Here is a 14081-nt window from a genome sequence, read left to right on the forward strand (position 1 = left end):
AAAAGATATTGAAATATCAATTTAGGCCCGGACAGGTTCGGCCGATGATACCGGGGGCAGTTCGGCCAATACAACACATAAAAAGTAGCAAAATTGGTGGGAAATATGACGTTGCATGACTTGTGACGTCATGATATCAAGTTGATTCTAACAGGGGCCGAACTTGCCCGAATACCTGTCCGAACTTACCCTATGGCAGGGCTCGCTTGGCCATCCGATCTTCCGACAGGAAAAATTAAACAATTCTTCAAAAACGGACGTGCTGCAATACTTCCCAGAACGGATTTTAATAAAAAGGGGCCGAACTTACCTCGGTCTCCCCCAATTGTTTTGTCGGTCTTAAAATCTCACTAGAGCTTGTGTTTCATTACAATTCCTCGAATAAAGATTATCCGATCTCATTCTAAATCAGCATTATCTCATTCTGAATCAGTAAATATCAGAGATCAGCAACAACCTCTTTTTAGGCTTTGCCTTTTCATATTATAGAAACGTATGTGGATGTAAGGGTCAGGGGTTAGGGAGCACCGGGAACAAACACATTGTGATTAGAACATAACTTTTGAACAAAGTCTCCGTGTCGGTTTTGCGTGTCGTATTGGTGCAATATTCAGTTAAAGTTTGGTATTTTCGGATAATATTACGAAAAGTCTCTGTTTTCCCTTGACCAGACACTTGCGCTTTACTCATCAAGCTCATACTTAAATTGTTAACTATCCGATAGTATGTTATATTGTCTAAATTCTCATGACAATGAAGGAAGATGTCACATATCTATCCCAAGCTCTCAACGTGTCTGAGTGTTAGAGAGAAGTAGTCCATCACAATGACTACTTAGTGTGTTGACGGGTTTCAAGTGTCTCATACACCATCCATTCAGTGGACCCCGTTCCTTACAACTGTTTCTCCCCTTCCTCCCATCCATCGCCCCCTCCCCAAACTCATCTTGTTCATCATACTCCCATACCTCTTCTCTACGTCATCATTAGGGAAACAATGCGTATTTCTAAAGTGAGGGAAACAATATTCAACGTCATTGACCTCAACACGAAACAGGGTTAAGGTACTTAACATACTTCTCACAAACTCAGGACAGACGTGTATCGCCCCTCTTTTGTTTGTAACCTAAACAACACGGGCCAACAAGTGCATATTCACGTGTGTATATTTTCGTGATACATGTACTGAAAGCATCCATAAAACGTGTGATATTCTTAGAAATAGTTGTCAATGAAGCATTATAAAATACATTTTGTAAACAACACCTGGGGAAACCTTTGTTACCGTTAAAAACAATATATGTGACATTATTCAAAATGACTGTAGTTCTCCACACGCAAATTCCTAAGCATTAGCAAAATATATATGTAAACGCACTAACTGCACATTTGTTAGTGGACCTCTTGTTTGTCGATAACAAAAACAATTACAACCCGTGAATACAAAAGTGTCAACGAATTCGAAGTTAAAATCATTGAAACTAGGGAAACCTTTGAAAAAGTACAAGTAGAATCCAGACCAGGTTTTGTTGGAAGGGTACACGTCTTCTGCTAAATAAAAAATACTTACCATGTAAATAAGTAATGAGGTATCCCTCATAACAAGAGCTGGGTTGCATGTAGTGACAATGGAACAACGTCCCACACTAATGTACATAATTAAAACCAACGACCTATATATTGATGTTTTTTACATGTTTCTAGTGCAATGCAGTAAAAAATCTTATTATGTCAACTATTTGAAAAAGAAAATTGACATGATTTAAGTGAGTTACAAGAGAGTGGGTTTAAACACAGAATCCATGCTTGAGGATGAGAACGGTTTCATGAATACAGGCCCGGGTGCCTTAGGAGGTGTCTAGAAACTGGTATCATCTATTGATTCTGTCAATGCGTGCGATCTTAACTTTAATTTATTGGTTACAACACGCTTCGAGGTTATTTGTCAAAGAACCAAAATGCTTAGAACCATATTTCTAAACATTTTCTTCATGTTGGTAAGTATGATTGTGAGACGTTCTTTTTACACAACCAATACAATTTTCTATGTGACTTTTCGATGACTAGTACGATATGTACACTGTCACCCCAGTGAAGTGTGTGGACACAAAGGTGTAAAATGTGTACCAGTTGTCAATGCAATCGATGTCGATTTCGGCTACGCTGGAAACGTATGTACATGTACAATAGTTGTTATATATGTACCGAAATGACTCAATTCAGCTAAGCTTTGTTAACACTTGGTCATAGATGTGCGACACATGATGTTGTCTTTCTCTTTACTAACACACCCATTGACGACGCACTTAGAATCATTCGGAAACGCTTCGAATTAGACAGATCCTGGCGCAAAAGCACAAACCTTCAGATTCAGGACAGCATGGATTTGCTAGAGTTTGTGCTCACAACAACATATTTTAGTTTCCGGAACAACATATATCAACAACGCTTCGTCACTGCTATGGGTAGTCCAGTGTTGCAAATTTGTTCATGGAACATTTGGAGCAAGAGGCAATAGCCACTGCCCCCATAGAATGCAAGCCTAGCTTATGGAAACGATATGTTGACGACATACCTGAGATAATCAAGAAGGGGTCACAGAAGGATTTGACCACACATATCAACACCATAGATGCCATTAACAACATCAAATGTACATGTGAGGAAGACACCAACGACACTATGCCCTTCCTAGACACTCTACTGGTAAAGAAAGAAGACGGAACCGTGAAGGTATTGGTCTAAAGAAAAAGGCCTATACAGACCAATACCTGAACATCAAATACCACCATCCTTTACACCAGAAGTTAGGCGTCATACGCACATTGCTCAACAGATGTGATACAATAGTCACAGAACAACAGGACAAAACACAAGAGCAGAATCACATCGCTAGGGCAATAAGAACATGTGCATATCCGGAATGGGCCCTAAAACGGGTAAAAAACAGTTTCAAAGTAAAGAGAAGAACAAGAAAAGTCCAATCAAGGATTAGAACAAAAACCAAAGGTCAAGTGGTCATCCCGTATATATAGGGTATATCCGAAACCATCCAGAGGATATATCGCTGTCATGGCACAGCCATGCAGCCCCACAAGACGCTTCGCAATATCCTAGTACACCCAAAGGATAAAACACATAAAGAAAATGTCGCAGAATGCGTATGCAAATTCGGATGCAAAAACTGCGACGCGTCGTATATTGGAGAAATTGGAAGACGATTTGGGGTATGCTTTGTTGAACACCGGAAAGACACAGAAAAACCCAAAACAAATCATAAGATCAGAGAGAAAACATTCGGAGTCCAAGATAAATAAATCGGCAATCACAGACCATACCACACAGAAAAACCATGTGATTGACTGGGATAACTCCAAAGTTTTGGACAGAGAGAGCAAGCGACAGATAAAGGAAGCCATCAGAATACGCCGCAGTGGGCCAGTTCTAAATCGAGACGAGGGGGCTCAAAGACTCTCGCACATCTATGACCAAGTATTAACAAAGCGTAGCTGAATTGAGTCGTTTCGGTACATATAAAACAACTATTGTACATACGTTTCTAGCGTAGCCGAAATCGATATCGATTTTATGGACAACTCGTACACATTTTACACCTTTGTGTGCATACGCTTCACTTGTCATTTGTCTGATGAAGGTGACAGTGTATGTATCGTTCTAGTCATCGAAAAGTCACATAGAAAATTGTATTGGTTGTGTAAAAGGAACTTCTCATAATGTTTAGAACCACTTTCTATTGGCTTGAAATTCGGTTACAACTACCGATGCAGTCAAAGTGGGATACAGAGGAAGAAGTTTAGGCAGTATAGCTTTCTTACACAACTACATAACCGCCCGACTTAAATAACAAAAAGATGTGATGCTGAAGAAAAAAAACATGAATTCGAAATTTTATAAACAAAAGTATGAACTTTTAGTTTCGTGTAATAGTTAGTGTCAGCTGTTATTTTTTCTTGGCTTTTTGCTTAAGTCACTGAAGAGGAAATACGGTTTAAACGCGTTGTCAAAAAAATAATGCAAAACGGAAGATAATTAATTATTGTTTTTGTTTTATACAGTAAAACATCTAAACACAACGTTGTTGGTGGTATCAACCTTCGGGTAGCAACATTGAAGGAAGGTCTTCTCGACACAATCAGTGAAGTGCTGGTTTACATGACTGTGACATTTGCTTGCGCGCAAACAAACAACTTCTTCATAAATAAAGGTAAGCACAGTACCACGTATACAGTTTAGCATTCAAAAATGGTGGCCGGAATGACCCAATATGAAATAGAAAGGACCATACTTTGCACGATTACGTTCAAATAATTCATACAATACTGATTTATTTTATTCTGAGAACGCTCTAGGCAACGCAATTGTGTATTGATACCAGTTGTGTTAAACATTTCGAGTTCATTGCAAAAGTGGTGGCCGAAATGAACTCTGTTTAGTTTACTACAATCCCAAAAACAAAACCAGGTGCATTGATCAATGACACTTCTAGATCTAATGAGCAAGATATTAGAAATATGCATTATAACAAACAGACCTTTAGCTTTAACTATTGAAATAACATATAATGACATGTATTATGATTAGCATATATACGTTGAATAGTTTACCTACCTGAAATATGCATGTATTTTGTCAAATATTTGTTTGTTTCTTTGTGTGTGTGTGTGTGTGTGTGTGTGTGTGAGGGGAGGGGAGGGGGGGGGCATTATTAAGACAGTTGATATGGTTTGATGTATATGGCTATTTTAATGAAAATTGTCAATACATCACTATTCTGACGATTTGATCTTACCCAAGCGTAGCACTTTATTGATTAAAAATATTGGATTGTTAACACTCCAAGTATTCGACAACAAAAGAGAAAATGATATTTCATATACAACTGTAAAATGTCATAAATTCCATATACTATATTACACATAAATGTATCATTATTATTACAGCTATCGGGACGGCTTTAGCTGCAAGTATGTACCCATGCATGTGTGCAGTGTTAGGTACCGTGCAGTGTATGTCATTGATTCCGGTTTGATATTTTTATATGGAATTATGTAGAGGCAGTCGGAAACGGACTTTCATAATATCCGGGAAAGGCTGGTACGATCTCCCCAACCACTGACCCATTTGTGCTGTGGTGTCTGGTCGGTACTATATAGCTTAACACAAAACTTCATGTTAAGTTTATTTCGGTGCAGGATTTGAACAATCCTCTTCACCAGGCTCAAAATCATACAATATATAGTACATAATAATAATAATGATATAGACAAAATGTTCAATGTAATATAAATATTATAGACAGTTAAGTTCCGTTAAATTTAGAGTAAAGTTCATATTAAAAGTTCGGCCCTGTAATTATAAACATAGTTAACGAGTTCCTTCTTGATTAACTGTACTTGATGCCTTTAAAATTATATTTTGTGCGTAATAGTTTTTCCCTAAAGATTTTTTCTTTGTACTTTCAAAAAAATGCATAAATGTTTGGTATCGTTTGAGAACTGTGCAAGTAGAAAGTGATATCGACTCGTCAACATGTTATTTGCATTAAGTGCTGTATTAGCTACCACGGACTAACGACATCCATATGTTATATTACAGAGTTTCTGTTAAACATTCAGGTAGATCTACTGCAATTTTCTAGACTAGGATAAGGGTACCCAAATATACATGATGCAGGATTTTTTTAATCTTGCAATAAATATGAATGATGTGTAAAATTCCACGGAAACTGTTAAATCAAACAAATATTTTAGGGAATAAATACCTTAAATTGTCAGATATTGTCAAAACTTTTCTGAATTGAAAAAAAAAATGTTTTAAATGCTGTAAGTTATTTTCATATATAATAAGCTTAGGGTACTCGACCAGCTTGAAATTCCAAGTGAATCTGACTTAATTTAATGAGCTCTATACAAAGACACACGCCTGTTGATACCCAAGAAATACATCAAATAAAGGCTTAGGGCATGTATTGGTTCATTTCAGTTAAAATCTTTTTAAAGTGTTCCATTTCAGGAACCCTCACTCTAGCTTTTAACATATACCGTTCACGGTAATAAATCTGTATCTAAGCCCGAGGACTCTGGTTTAATTGAAATGGATGTCAAATTCTTTGTTAACTTATTTACAACAAGTGTCAAAAAAATTTACTTGACTAGTGCATATGAAGGGAGGCTACTCGAGTTGATACCGAACATAAATCTGAAAAATTACTCATTTTTTTCATAAGGTAAAAGTAAAAAAAGGTGAAAGGCCAAACATTTCTTGTGCGTTTAATGTGTAATGTAGTCGCAAGCATGCATTTTCCATCACGTCAAAGCATAATCCGTATTTCAGCTACCGTGTCCGCTTCTGTAAGTAATGTGTACATAATCTCTACAAAGTAGGCTAAATCTATTTTGAACAGCTTAATACGTTGGTAAAAGATAATGTTTATATACCATTAATGTCAATGTTTATTATTCACACATAGCTGATGTCACTGATGTAACAACAATGCAATTCACATCAAATGTATAGCAGTATTCTAACTAGAGTAACAAGGGACGGTCCCTAACCGGAAGAGCTTCCGTTTGGATACCATGGCGACAGCATTATCTACTGCTACTGGGAAGCTACTGCTGTGCTCGTCTTCGTTTGGATTACTTTATATTTAAAGAATGGTAAGTGTGATGGCTTTAACAAATAGAGTTGTGTTACTGTCATGTAGCTTTCGTATTGTAATAGATTCCTATAGACAATTAAATATACACGAGCTGTGAGGGTCAGGGAGGATTTACTCGTAAGTTTACATCGCATTCGACCAAAACTGCTGAAGTTCTTAAGTACTTCTCGTGTCTTCATGGCGCTTTATGTATATTAATCGATTACATATTCGTGTATCTTTGAGTAATTATCCACTAATGGTTACGGTCATGCGACACGATCAATACATGGCAGTATAAAAGAAGAACAAGATCGTTATCTTGTTATTTGGCATTTTTTATCCCGACACGCAATGAAAACAAACGCATTGCTCACACTCACCACCTATTCTCCAATCATAACAATCTCGTAGTAGTTTATTTTTCATTTCATGGATGATTATGCTTTCCTCTTGGAGGAAAAACTTGTGATTGGGGGAAATTAACAGTTAGAAATAAGGATAAGTAATATAAAAATAATTTCATAAAAAGAGGTTTGAGGCATTATTAGCTATTTTGTTTTTTAGATTACTGCCTATTTGTTGTGAACATGATAACAATGTATCACTGGGCTGGCTTGTTTACTTTGTCCTGACTCCATAGTTCTATATTCAGACTGCACTATCTACACAAAATGTACAAACATATATTTTACAGTCAAGGTTTATTGCTGTTATTTCATAAATACAATCTGAAGTACAGTATGTATGGCAAAAATAGGTGTGTATCGATTAGCTGAACTCTAAAAAGACAACTCATAAAGTGTTAAAGTGAAAACCAGGTTTGTAGTATTGGCTATAGTAATGCTGCAGAAACAATAATCAGGCTATGATATCGCTAACTCTCATTTTAATTTATCAATAACTACTCACATTTACAAATCGAGAGGCATCACTGTAACACAAGAGGAAAAATGCAAGGCCAGACTGGCCGGGTTTAAACCCAGGACCCTACGAACTCTAGACGGACGCTCTAATCAATGTATAGAATGTATTGCCTTGGCGTAATATTGAATATCAAGTATCAAAATCATATGCCTGTTCTAACTTCTATATTTTGGTTCAGCTATAACTTAATTAAGCTAACTAGAATCTATAAAAGTACTCAAGTCACTTCTTTCCACAACTACATCAAGACAGAATTACATTATCATATTTCATATGCAGTCAGTCAGGCCCAGCAAAACAGTTGTCTATCTCTGAAACCTTTAATGAGGGAGATCTTCCTCATTCAACATTTCCAATGAGGGAGAAAGTGTGTGAAACACAACTGAAACTGCTTTGCTCAATTTATCTTTCCTTTTACATTCATCAAAATTACACCAAAAAAGCATTCATTTGATTCAGACAAACCTGTTCTGGTCATTACACACACCCTACAGTAACTAGGTAAATTTTGGTCAAAATTAGGGAGTCTCCCTCCTAATGAGTGAGTTTGACAGCTATGACTGTGTAGTACTTGAACTTTTACCACTTCAATAACTTCTTACTCAAGTTCTTTACCAGTCCATGCCACCTTTATGTGGACATTACTTGTTTACTTAACATAAGAGAAGGCTATCAGGTGTAAATAGATCTAAGCCAGGTATAAAATACAGTAACATGTACAAACGTTATGTTATTTGATTTAAGATATGATGAAAAGAATCTATATGTTTTAATAAGATGAATTTTAAAAGAAGGCAATCACTACACGATAAAAAGGTGTGTATTTGTTCTTATTTTGTATATATATATATACATCCAGTCATCCATATAAATCATTCTTGTACATCTTTGTATATATATATATATATATATATCGGATCATTTCATTGGTTTCCTCTTTCGAATGTAATAAGTGAATTAACATCAGTTTTGTCTTTTCCCACCATACACTGCTATATCATTTGGTGATACATTTAGGAAAGCAAATGTCTGAGGTAATTAGCAATCACTTTAAAACAAATTCAATTACTGTTTGTATTTATAACCTTTTTATAAAGGCCAGACTAACAGGTAGTTAATATATTATTATGATTAAGTTACATTTTATACGTAAAGCCTTAATGAAGATATCTGTTTTTTTTGGTAACCACACCCAATCTAGATTCTGATTACTATGTGTAATGCTAGAAGTATTGTAGTCAATTTTCAATAATTAGCACTGTTACAGTTAGGGCTGTCAAAATATATCAGAAAACAGGTATATCGCAATACAAGGGTATGTATATATCGTATCGTACCACAATGCAGAGATGAAATATTGCTCTAATGCAGTATTTTTCAAAAGCATATTTTTATGTATCTGCTTGGTGTTTTAACTTTGCAAATTACAACAAATTCTAACAGATATGCCAATAAGCATAAAGTAGGCTTTTAATAGTTCAAATTTTGTAATCGATGGTCACTGGTTTGAAAAAAATCTAAAATCTATGTAATCCATATTATATATGGTTAAGTTTGATAACATTCTGACAACAACTTATTATAAAATTGAGGACATCCTTCCTATGACAAGAATAAGATATTGGGGTATGTATCGCAAAATATTCATTCTGCATTGCAATATATCCTGATACATTCTTGGCATATTATGACACCCCTAGTTACAGTCTTGATAAACAAAGTTGATGATAAAAAGATAATTTGCCTTGTACCTACCTACCTAAACTACCTTTTTATCCTCAGAAATTATAAATATTTTTTGTTGATGTTAAAATTACCATAATGTACTTATCTCCTTCCCAAAATAGTTAAACAAAAGAAATCTAATTTTATAAAATGGCTTTAATTGCTATGAATGGTTTCTTAAACTTAGATTATTATAGTGTGCTAATTGTCAGATTTCAAGATAGCTGTCATTATGTAACACACAGGTATTGTAATATATCATGTATAATCCTTAAACAAAAAACTGAAGGTTTTTCAGTCTCTTTTACAAAAGACAAATTGTTCTATTTTACAATAGTGTATAGTTTTGTCATAATTTATCTGTATTGCTAAATGTAACCAAAACAAAATGTTATATCATGTGTGAAAGCTGTATACTCAAATAAGTAAAATGTATTTTTGTTGTCAACAGAAAACTTGATGTCAGATTTCATGAAACATATTCATTTACCTCTACTATAATGATATCTTTATATATATGTATATAAGTGCAGCACTCTCAAGTACATGTAGCAAGAGTAGAACAGAGGGGCAATTGTTGTAAATACTTCGTACAAATATGTTTAAAGCACAAATGGAAAATAAGTTTCTCATACAAAGTGTATAAGAGTTTTAAATGTAATATATACCAAACAAAATCAAACCTCAGGGTAGTAAAAACATTTCTTAATAGCGACCCATGTAATGTTAATGGGTTTCAGTTGTTACATGGTGATACCAGTATAAGTATATTTAAAAAGAAGAATTGCAGGCTTTATCCGAGTTCTAAGGCCTTTATACTATGTGTATAAAGAGCAACACTTGTATACGGATCTATAGGTGATTTTAAAATCATTTTACCTACCTTGAAATTGAATCCATGTAATTACAACCTATACAAGTGACATTTTGAATGAAATGATGATTTTAAGTATACCTTTAACCTATATCATAATGATAACATATCACTAATGTAGAAAATTATTCTTTCAGCAATCACTACTTCAAAGGGCAGCAGCATTTTGACAAAATCGATATATCAGGGACATAAAGAACAAAAAGACATTATTTTGACTGGAAGTCGTAATGAATTAAAAATGGCAGAGTTAACCCTGTAGCTCGGTGAATGGAGTGTGTTTCTATACCAAGGCTGTGATCCATGTTGCTAACGCACGAGGAATACAACTTACAACCACGCGACAATTAGGAGAATATGGTAAGGAAAAACATGTGTTAATTTATATTGTTTTTTTACTTTATATTTATATAGATTTATAACTATAGATATGACAGTATAGTGACATGATGTCACAAAATCTGAAAGTGACGACATGACGAAACTGATGAAAACTAGAATAATGTATTAACCCTATAAACTTGTCTATATTTTGGGTTAACATTTCTGAGCAAACAATTTGGTGGAATCTCAATGAAATACACATCTAGGAAAAAAGTTGATATTTTCAAAATGGCAGCCATTCAAAGTTTCTGAGGTAACTCTGGGTACTGGAATTTGAAGAAATAGTTTTTGATGTCCAGACATGTATATCTAAGGGGCATAATGACTGACAAGTCACAGTTTCTTCCTATTTAAAATCTTTGTAGACGAAATTTACTTTGAGTCAATCATTTACACCCAAAGTGGGGAAAGATAAGAATAGGTTGTTTTTTTCATTTTCTGTCACAAAAATATATAATCTGCTTGTATACCGGTCACTTTGTAAGTGTATATATATATTCTATGTTCCTCACTGAATTTGAAAAAAAAACCACCATCATTTTTCAGCCTGGAAAAAAGAAGAGTGGTAAGAAGTCTGCTAAAAAGGGAGGAAAGAAATCTGGCAAGAAATCAGGAAAGAAGTCAAAGGCATCGTCTGCCAAATCTGCTAAGGCAGAAAAGACTGAAGTCGATATAATGAGTGGTCCTGCCATGGAAAACTTATATTACATAGCACACGATGCACCAGACGCTCTTGATAAACGTGGATTTGGATGGGCTGATGCACCAAAGAAGAAAGGAAAGAAAGGAGGAGGAAAGAAGAAAAAGAAATGATGACAATAGCTTCTTAGAGACAGTTATATAGAATTATAATGTGTTTGCGGTAACAGGCAGGCGGAATGTGTTGCGGCGCTCGTTTAGGATGCGGATATAGAACAGTTGTTTGTCTGTGACACTTTGTTGGTGAGGGTGAGATCACTTGTTAGACTTCACACTAGATTAAGATATATAGATGACAGTGACCAAACACAAAATGGTGCTCTTTGTACAATGATAAACACACATGCACAATGCATTTACAGTCGACAACCAAAGTAGAAATAATCTGTGATAGATCCTGTCTTCCAGGAAGTTTAGGTATTAACAGTCATCCTATCCAATGTTATACATACATTTTGTATCCCTCCCCCAGAGAGTATGACCATTACCTGTGTTGTAAATTATTCATATCTCTATATTGGATTGGTCAGCTTTTTCGAGTTGGCCTTTGAACATTTGTAATGCTTAATTTATCGTATTTCAACTTTCAGTTTTGTAGTCAGTTATGCAAAGGAAATGATATGAATGAGAATTGAGGGGTTTGTTGAACTACACAATATCATTTAGTGTTTCATTTTGACTAGTAATTAACCAATACATTTTACCAGGACTAAGTTTATTGTCAGGTATCAGCATAGTGGCAGGTATGCTCCTTTTTAAATAGACCTGTACCCTCTAAGCTCTTCCAATACGCTGTATATACTGAATAGATTGAGAAACATTACCCCCAGTTGTAGTGATCATGTGAGGGTCCTCCTTATCTAGATGTACTGAACAGGTAACAAGGGTTCCTCATAGATGAACTGAGCAGTTATCCCGGGTTTTCACAAGGTGAACTGCTGTATAGTAGACGGGGTTCTCTATGAATGTGCCTAACAGTTACCAAGGTTTTTCCCTAGTTGTACTGAACAGGTGGTGAGGGTTCTCCCAAGATGTACTAAACACATGGTGAGGGTTCTCCCAAGATGTACTAAACATGTGGTGAGGGTTCTCCCTAGATGTACTAAACAGGTGGTGAGGGTTCTCCCTAGATGTACTAAACATGTGGTGAGGGTTCTCCCAAGATGTACTAAACAGGTGGTGAGGGTTCTCCCTAGATGTACTAGAACAATAAAGAACACTAAGAACAATATCTTATATATACTGTTGACCTTCACGGCTCCTGACGATAAAAAAATTGTATCAGTATTATGAAGTTTAAACTGACAGTGTTAAGATACAATGTTTTTAAACAGTAATTGCAGGTTGTTTTTTTTTAAATATCAATTTTTCTTCTGTGATACCTTCCACAAGATTTGGAACAAGTGCTCTTTGTAGAATGTGCCATGTGTGTACGGTGATAATGTTTTATAATCGTAAAATAATTATAAAAAATCTGCCAAAAATATTCTTAATGCCTTACAGATTAAGATGAAAATATTAGCCCTACAAAGGTTAGTAGTTCTTGTGTCTGCCTTCATTCTTAAAAAAAGTTTAACAATGATTTACATTTTTGTGCAGATTTCAATATTTTGTTGAATTGATAAACTGTGTTTGTGTGTCTGTGATATAGTTGTAAGTTTGTGTAGGTTGTAAATATCAGATTTTGATTACCTAAAATGACATAGAAGTGAATATTTAGAAATAATTGATGATCTATGTTTATATTGTGAGATTTCATGTTTACATGTAGTATACAAACAAACAATGTATAAATTAATTATTTCAAAGATTGTATGAATTCCTCTTTACAAGCAATGTACAAATTATTTTATGTTGGTTTTGATTTGTTCCTTAATTAAAGGAAAAATGATTGTTTACATTTGTTTAATTTCCTTCCTATTTTCAGTTTATTTGAATGAGATTGTCTGCTAATGTACTACATCATTTTAGTGAATTATGTTGAGCAATAATACCTGAGAACTACCCCTGATAGGAATGTTTGGAGGAATTTAGGGAAGCACTTATTCACACTGGTTGTGTGTCTAAAATAATTGATAATATTTTTTTTGAGGGCCCAGAAAAACAACGGGGAAGGAAGGGTCATGAACAAGTATTCCCATTGCCCATCCTTTGTATTCACGTTTGAATAACTCGTATTGCACTCCGTCTTCATGCGTCATAAGTGAAAAAAAAAAATCTGTGAAATCTCAAAAAGTCTTGAAATCAATGTCTGTGGCCACCACTGCTAGTCACAACTATAGTTGCACATTCTCTAAAATGGTATTTTATATGGTCAACAGCTAATCGTGTTGATTAAAATTTAATCAAACATATCAAATAACCAATTTCCATTGGTATTAATATGTTTTAATATTAACACAAGTATTATTTTTGCAATATTTTTACTAAAATTGTGACTTATGAAGTTATATCTAAATTTGAACTGCAGTGAAAATTAAATTTTCCTAATTAATTCAGCACTGATTGGTTACCGTATGTTATTTTAATGTAGCACTCTAAGGGTTAAGCCCTAAAGTGGTTCTAATTTATTCAATCATATTTACTCTGACACATTGGTATTTACTATCCATGTACGCTTAGATATTTTCAATTTTCCATTTTAAGTGAATTTAAATGTTACATATTACATGATCCACTTATTTGTCAGTGTTGGATTTAGATGAGGCTACAGATCCCCTCCTTTTATGCCAGATATTAGTTTCACATTAAACCTCTTTTCTACTATTGTCCAAGGCATGACAATGTATCAGATTATTCTGTGCTATATGAG

This window comes from Mizuhopecten yessoensis, unplaced genomic scaffold, assembly GCF_002113885.1.
Source record: "Mizuhopecten yessoensis strain PY_sf001 unplaced genomic scaffold, ASM211388v2 scaffold716283, whole genome shotgun sequence".
NCBI lineage: Eukaryota > Metazoa > Mollusca > Bivalvia > Pectinida > Pectinidae > Mizuhopecten > Mizuhopecten yessoensis.